This window comes from Prionailurus bengalensis, chromosome C1 (genome assembly GCF_016509475.1).
Source record: "Prionailurus bengalensis isolate Pbe53 chromosome C1, Fcat_Pben_1.1_paternal_pri, whole genome shotgun sequence".
NCBI lineage: Eukaryota > Metazoa > Chordata > Mammalia > Carnivora > Felidae > Prionailurus > Prionailurus bengalensis.
The window spans coordinates 181,602,052-181,609,187 of NC_057345.1; the positions used below are offsets into that span (position 1 = coordinate 181,602,052).

General features: G+C 36.3%; 1 pseudogene; it reads left to right on the plus strand.

The window, feature by feature from the left end:
• Nucleotides 1-6,373: 6,373 nt before the first annotated feature.
• On the plus strand, nucleotides 6,374-6,895 carry LOC122481590 (annotated as a pseudogene).
• Nucleotides 6,896-7,136: the final 241 nt, after the last annotated feature.

The window sequence follows — 7,136 nt, forward strand, 5'->3', positions numbered from 1 at the left end:
TGCTGAATCACTACATTGTATACCTGAAACTAATATAACATTGCAAGTTAGCTACATTGCAATTGAAAGAAAGAAAGAAAGAAAGAAAGAAAGAAAGAAAGAAAGAAGAAAAAAAAGAAAGAAAGAAAGAAAGAAAGAAAGAAAGAAAGAAAGAAAGAAAGAAAGAAAGAAAGAGAGAGAAAGGGAGTTAGTTTAATTAAAATTTTTAAATATTTCAAAAATTTTCAGAGAAATACACGTAAGAAAAATATTTGTTATTTAATTTAAATTCTACCTTTAATACGGCAAACTACAATCCACTGGTAGTAAGAAAAAAACGACATGCATTCTGAGTGTGATGCAGTAGTAATTCAAAGGGTGATGATGGTAATGATTTTGAAAGTTTACAGATCAAAGTGCACTGATTTTATCCAGTATGTGATCTTTCATAAAATGATTGGTTTTGTAACCATAAGTGAAGTGCTAAAAGAATACTATATATTTTCTTGCAGGCTAGCTAATAAAGTAACAAAACCATCAAACTTTAGCAGCATTTAGAGATAGATCATAAAGAATTAAGTTCAAAACAAAGCAATAAAAAATACGTGAAGTAGTTTTGAATTTAAATGCTACCATGGCATACATGCAAAGTACTTTACTGGCTCGTGAAAATATTATTGGAAGGCTGTACTGAAGATGTTTGCTTAAAATATTTGGTAATACTGTGACAAAATATGAAACTCAACTACCTTTCCAAGGACACCAATGCTCAAAATATACAAGAACTGACTAACAATATGAGAGTCCAATTCATGGAAGAAATATAGCTAATAAAGTATGCCTCATTGTAGCTTGCGGATGTTGCCAATGTGGTCTTGCAATCCAATTTTCACCTTTAAAGCCTTGGAACACAACCAACTCATTATTTTAGTCTGTAGAAACTCTGTTCTGCTAATGTTCTAACTTTTATCTGCCATTGAAAAGTCACATGCCTTCTCTTTGAATGGGTGTGACCAGTGTGATCATTGATAATTTTACTTGTTGGGAAACTTCTACGTAAGGAAGAACAGTTTCTGCAGAACATTGTCATGTTCCATAATTGAAGTTTATCAGTGAGGTAAAAAAGGTTTTCTTCATCTTCCACACCTGTAAAACATTATTGCTAAACTCCTTGAAACATCGAATTTTAAGTTTATTGAATAGAAGATCAATATACAGAAGTTTATGGTTCTAATATTTATTTATTTCTCTCATTTAAAGTCGTTCAACTGTAACTTTATAGGAGAATTTTCTGTATTGTGCTACCAGTAAATGATTAAAGATGCATTACATGGGGCACCTGGGTGGCGCAGTCGGTTCAGCGTCTGACTTCAGCCAGGTCACGATCTCGCGGTCCGTGAGTTCGAGCCCCACGTCAGGCTCTGGGCTGATGGCTCGGAGCGTGGAGCCTGTTTCTGATTCTGTGTCTCCCTCTCTCTCTGCCCCTCCCCCGTTCATGCTCTGTCTCTCTCTGTCCCAAAAATAAAAAAAAAAAATAAATAAATAAACGTTGAAAAAAAAAGATGCATTACAAAAATCAGAGCTTCTTGTTTTATTTTGGAAAAACAAAAGATAATAAACAAGAGAATGCTGAAATTGCTTATAAATCTCTACTCTGAGCATTATTATTAGAACAATATATACAAAGAATGTAGATACACATTATTCTTTTTTTTAACGTTTCTTCATTTTTGAGAGACAGAGCATGAGCAGGGAAGGGGTAGAGAGAGGGAGACACAGAATCTAAAATAGGCTCCAGGCTCTGAGCTGTCAGCATAGAGCCCGACCCCGGGTTCGAACTCACAAACTGTGAGATCCTGTCCTGAACCGAAGTTGGACACTCAACCAACTAAGCCACCCAGGCGCCCCTAGATGCACATTATTCTTTATAATCACTGTTATCAATCCAATGTAAGTTGGCTAACTAACAAGGAAGCAACAAGCTCATTTGTCACAATTAATACTTTACATTCAGATATCCTCAATACTTGTATAAAGTATGCATGTAGGTACTTAAGTGGAGCATTGCTACTTCTCTCATAACATTTTATTTAGGTATAAGTGCAAAAGGACAACATTTATGAACATGAAGACAGTACTTTTTCTTAAGTGTTCATGTGTATACTATGAACAAGATAATAGAGTTTGGTACTTATTTTGTTTTTCCTATATTGTTCCTCTAATGATATTTCTATCATGTATAACTCTTATATGTATATACTTTAATGTTTGTTATGTCTAATAATTAAAAGTGAATTTTATTTTTTTACTTAATTTTACTTAATTTTATTAAATTTTACAAAAGTATCGGATCACAATGGATTTGAAATATGAAACAAATATTCCTATAACAAAAATTTTTTGACAAATTTATACTAAAATACCATGAATTATATTAATCTTCTATTACAATCTCATGACTTAATTTTTGCAAAATAATGATTGATTAATGCTGTTTTTAAAATTGGGTATATGGAACATTAGCAATAATTTTATAGCTTTATTAAGTATATACTAATAACAATCAATATATTATTTAATTTTTCTGCAGAAACATAGAACTATTTCTTTGAAGCTGCACATTGGGGTGTGAGAGACATGGGAGACTTTAATACTAAGTTGTTGGCATATTTGCTTCCCTGTAACACAGATGCAAGGTTTTGTGTGGCTGTCCATAGCATTTCACAAATTTACCCTAGACATTTTAGACCAAAAGGTGATTTCCTAAACTTGAGGATATGAATAGTATAAGCCTTTAAGAGGATTTTTTTCTATTGTAAAGAACAGAGGGCAATGAATGGTATGGGCATACACCTCCAGGTATGACATAGCTACAAAAGTAGCACGGCTCTCCAAATAAAATAAGACCAGATGTGTGGACTGCTTAGGAATGAGGTTATGTTTAATTCACTTTCCATTTTGAATATAGGTGAATGGAGGGTCAAAATGGAGTTTGTCCAAACAGTAATTCTGACTATTGCTGTCTCTAAAGAGGAGCATTTGTTTGTTGTTGTTGTTGTTTTATTTTTTTATTTTTATTTTTTTTAGAGAGAAAGAAAGAGAAAAAGAGAGAAAGTACACGCACAGCAGGGGAAAGGCAGAGAAGAGAGACAGAATCCCAAGCAGGCCCTGCACCATAGGCACAGAAGCCCAATGCATGACCTGAGCCAAGTGAGTCCAAGAGGCAGAGGTGTAAGGGACTGCACCACCCAGGCACCCCTACAGAGGAGCATTTGGAACTGCAGATGCAGGATGGCACCAGTAGCCTTAAGGGAGAGCAGAGCTCCTAGTCCTGCATACTGATCCTCAGTGTGTAACAAGCCCAATTATTTAATAACTATCATTTACTCCTTTTCTCTAAATCTCCAAGAAACTAAGCAATTATTTTTGTTTAGATTAAAATTTATTAAATACATACCTTTTTATATAAAATAAGGCATCTGTGAAAAAAATTTCTAAGACTAGTTGTCACATGTTGATCAATAATACCTACAAATTCAGGGATAAGGGGCGCGTGGGTGGCTGGGTCAATTGAGCATCCAACTTGATTTTGGCTCAGGTCACAATTGCAGGGTGGTGGGATGGGGACCCTCACTGGGCTCTGCACTGAGCTTGGGACCTGCCTGAGATTGTCTCTCTGTCTCCCTCTACCCCCCTCCCCTACTCACACACGCTCTCTCTCTCAAAAATGAAATGAAATGAAATGAAATGAAATGAAATGAAATGAAATGAAATGAAAATTCAGGTATAAGAACTGTACATGCATTATCTCTTTTAATCTTCCTATTATGCTTATAAAAACTGTGCAAGGGGCGCCTGGGTGGCTCAGTCGGTTAAGCGTCTGACTTCGGCTCAGGTCACGATCTCGCAGTGCGTGAGTTCAAGCCCTGCGTCAGGCTCTGTGCTGACTGCTCAGAGCCTGGAGCCTGTTTCAGATTCTGTGTCTCCCTCTCTCTCTGACCCTCCCCTGTTCATGCTCTGTCTCTCTCTGTCTCAAAAATAAATAAACGTTAAAAAAAATTAAAAAAAAAAACTGTGCAAGCTCTCCTCCTCCTCTCTTTCTGACATGTATACATATGTTACACTATTATAATATATATTTAGAAAATATAATAGGAATGCATTTATAAAATATGTAATCATATAATACGAGTATGTCGAGTATGTCTATATTTAAGATGTATCTATGCCTACATTTATATCTCAGACTACTATATCAATGTTTATATATTTATATCTGTACTATACTTACATGTTTATGAGATATTAAGTTCTACAATAATCATATCCAATATTATTTAATTATACTACAAATGATTCTACTACCATTCACTTTTATCTTCTGGGAAGAAGTATTTAAACATATCCAATAAATAACTGGCTGGTAAGTAAATATTTTCAATGTCAAGTGTCACAACTGTAGCCAGTTTATATATCTATATAGATATAGATGATATAAAGATATAGACATATTAAAACACGCTATGAATGATACACAGCTGAAGTGCAAATCTTTCATATATTCATTGTAAAAATAAAGATTCCCAATAATGATTCTCTGCCCAGCGTGTGTCTACCATACTGTGGAGGTCTGTCTTTATTATGTTTTCGACACAAGTAAAGAATAGGAACTATAACAATCCTTAAAGCTCTTGCTTAAAAGACTTCAGGTTTTATTTAACAAACTCTCACAAAATTCAACTTTGCAGCAGATGAAGCACTGTCCAGTAACTTAGTAAAAGCTATAAAGACACATTTATCTCTGATTCAGCATCCCAAAGCCAATCCTGGGATATCCCACAAATTTATGGAGCTTCAGTCTGCATTATGATAATACATTGAGCTGTCACAATTTCATATGTCCTTTTGTCATTTTAACTGTTTGGCTTTGGCTTATCTGCTGTTGTACACTCAGATGAGTGGTTATAGTTGTGGGATCGATGAAAAAAGTAGAATTTAAGAAAAGAGAAAAAAAGAATAGAGTTTTTAAAAATGAATTGTGGCTAAATTCAGTACTTGGAAAAATAATAAATGTTAAAACACTGGGATAAAAATTGAGCTTCCTAGTTTCATTAGCCAATTCTATTTGGCTGCAAATCAAATTCCCATGATTATAATATAATCCTGCTGTTGACATTCATTATAAAACTCTGTAAGTCTCTCACCAGACTAAAATCCTTTATCAGAGTCAAATGTCATAATAAGATAAACGTATTTTCTTGTGAAATGATAGTATAAAGTACCGCCGTATGCTATGAATTGAAATTTTGTGTTCCCTCCCACCAAATTCATATGTGGAAGTCCTAACCTCCAGGGTGGTTGTGTTTGGACTAAAGAAGTAATTAAGACAAAATGAGCTTTAGAGGTGGGTCCCTGATCCTATAGGTTTAGTGTCCTTATAAGAAAACACACCAGAAAGCTCTTTCTCCCTGCATGTGCACAAAGAAGAGATCATGGGAAAATACAGCAAGTTGGCAGTCACCTACAAGACCCAAGAAGATGCCTAAGAAACTAGGTACCTCGCTGGTACCTTGATCTTGAACTTCTCAGCTTCCAATACTGTGAGAAATAAGTATCTGTTGTTTCAGTCACCCCGTCTATGCTATTTTGTTATAGCAGCTCAAGCTATCTAATATACCATATCTTCCAGAAGTAGTAGTTTACCTGCTCTTCTAATATTTCTAGTGTTTAGTATTTAGTGTGCTCTTTTAAGTATTTAGGTTAAAATTCAGCAATAAATTTTATACAAGCTATGATGTTGGAGTCCAGAAATAGCTGTATTAAGCAGATGAAGAATTTTACTTAAATTTTTTTATGTTTTTATTTTCTTTTTGAGATAGAGAGAGAGAGACAAAGTGCGTGTAGGGGGAGGGGCAGAGAGAGAAGGAGACACAGAATCTGAAGCAGGCTCCAGGCTATGAACTGTCAGCAGAGAGCCTGATGCGGGGCTCGAACTCATGGGATGGTAAGATCATGACCTGAGCTGAAGTCAGGCATCCAGCTGACTGAGCCACCCAGGTGCCCTGAAGAATTTTACCTTAACAAATATTATATTCTTTGACAACCTAAATTGACATATATCCAGAATCATACACCTAAAGGAGCTAGAAAATGAAGCACAAACAAAAACCAAAACCAATAAAAGGAAGGAAATAATAAATATTAGAGCAAAACTAAACAAACAAATAACAACACCAACAAAAACCACAACAGAACAGATCAATAAAACCAGGGGTCTCTGGCTGGCTCAGTAAGTAGAGCATGTGACTCTTGACCTTGGGGTTGTAAATCCAAGCCCCACCTTGGGTGTAGAGATTACTTAATAATAAAATCTTCAGGCCTTGCAGATGCTGCTGCCCAGGAACTACCCACACTGTCCAGCCATGGTCAATCCAACTGTGTTCTATGACATCACCATGGGTAGCGAGCCCTCGAGTCATGTCTCCTTCAAGCTGTTGCACACAAAGTTCCAAAAACAGCAGAGATCTTTTGTGCTCTGAGCACTGGGGAGAAAGGATTTGGTTACAAAGGTTCCTGCTTTCACAGGATTATCCCAGGATTTATGTGCCAGGGTGGTGACTTCACATGCCATCATAACATTGGCAGCAAGTCCATCAATGGAGAGAAATTTGATGATGACAATTTCATCCTGAAGCACACAGATCCTGGCATCCTGTCCATGGTGAACACTGGACCCAACACGAATGGTTCCCAGTCTTTCATCTGCACCGCCAAGACCAAGTGGTTGGATGATAAGCACGTGGTGGTTTGCAAGGTGAAGGAGGGCATGAACATCGTGGAAGCCAGGGAGTGCTTTGGGTCCAGGAATGGCAAGACCAGCGGGAAGATCACCATTGCTGACTATGGACAAGTCTAAAATTTTGACCTGTGTCTTATCTTAACCACTGGACCACTCCTTCTGTAGCTTGGGAGAGCACCCCACCACCCCCATATGCTCAAAATTTCCTATAATCTTTGTGCTCCTGCTGTAGTTCCATGGTCCCATGATTTCCTTACTCTCCTCCAAGTTTAGCTGGATTGCAGAGTGAAACTTATAATTATGAAATAAAAGTGAAACAATACCAACAAAATAATAATAATAAATAATAATAATAAAT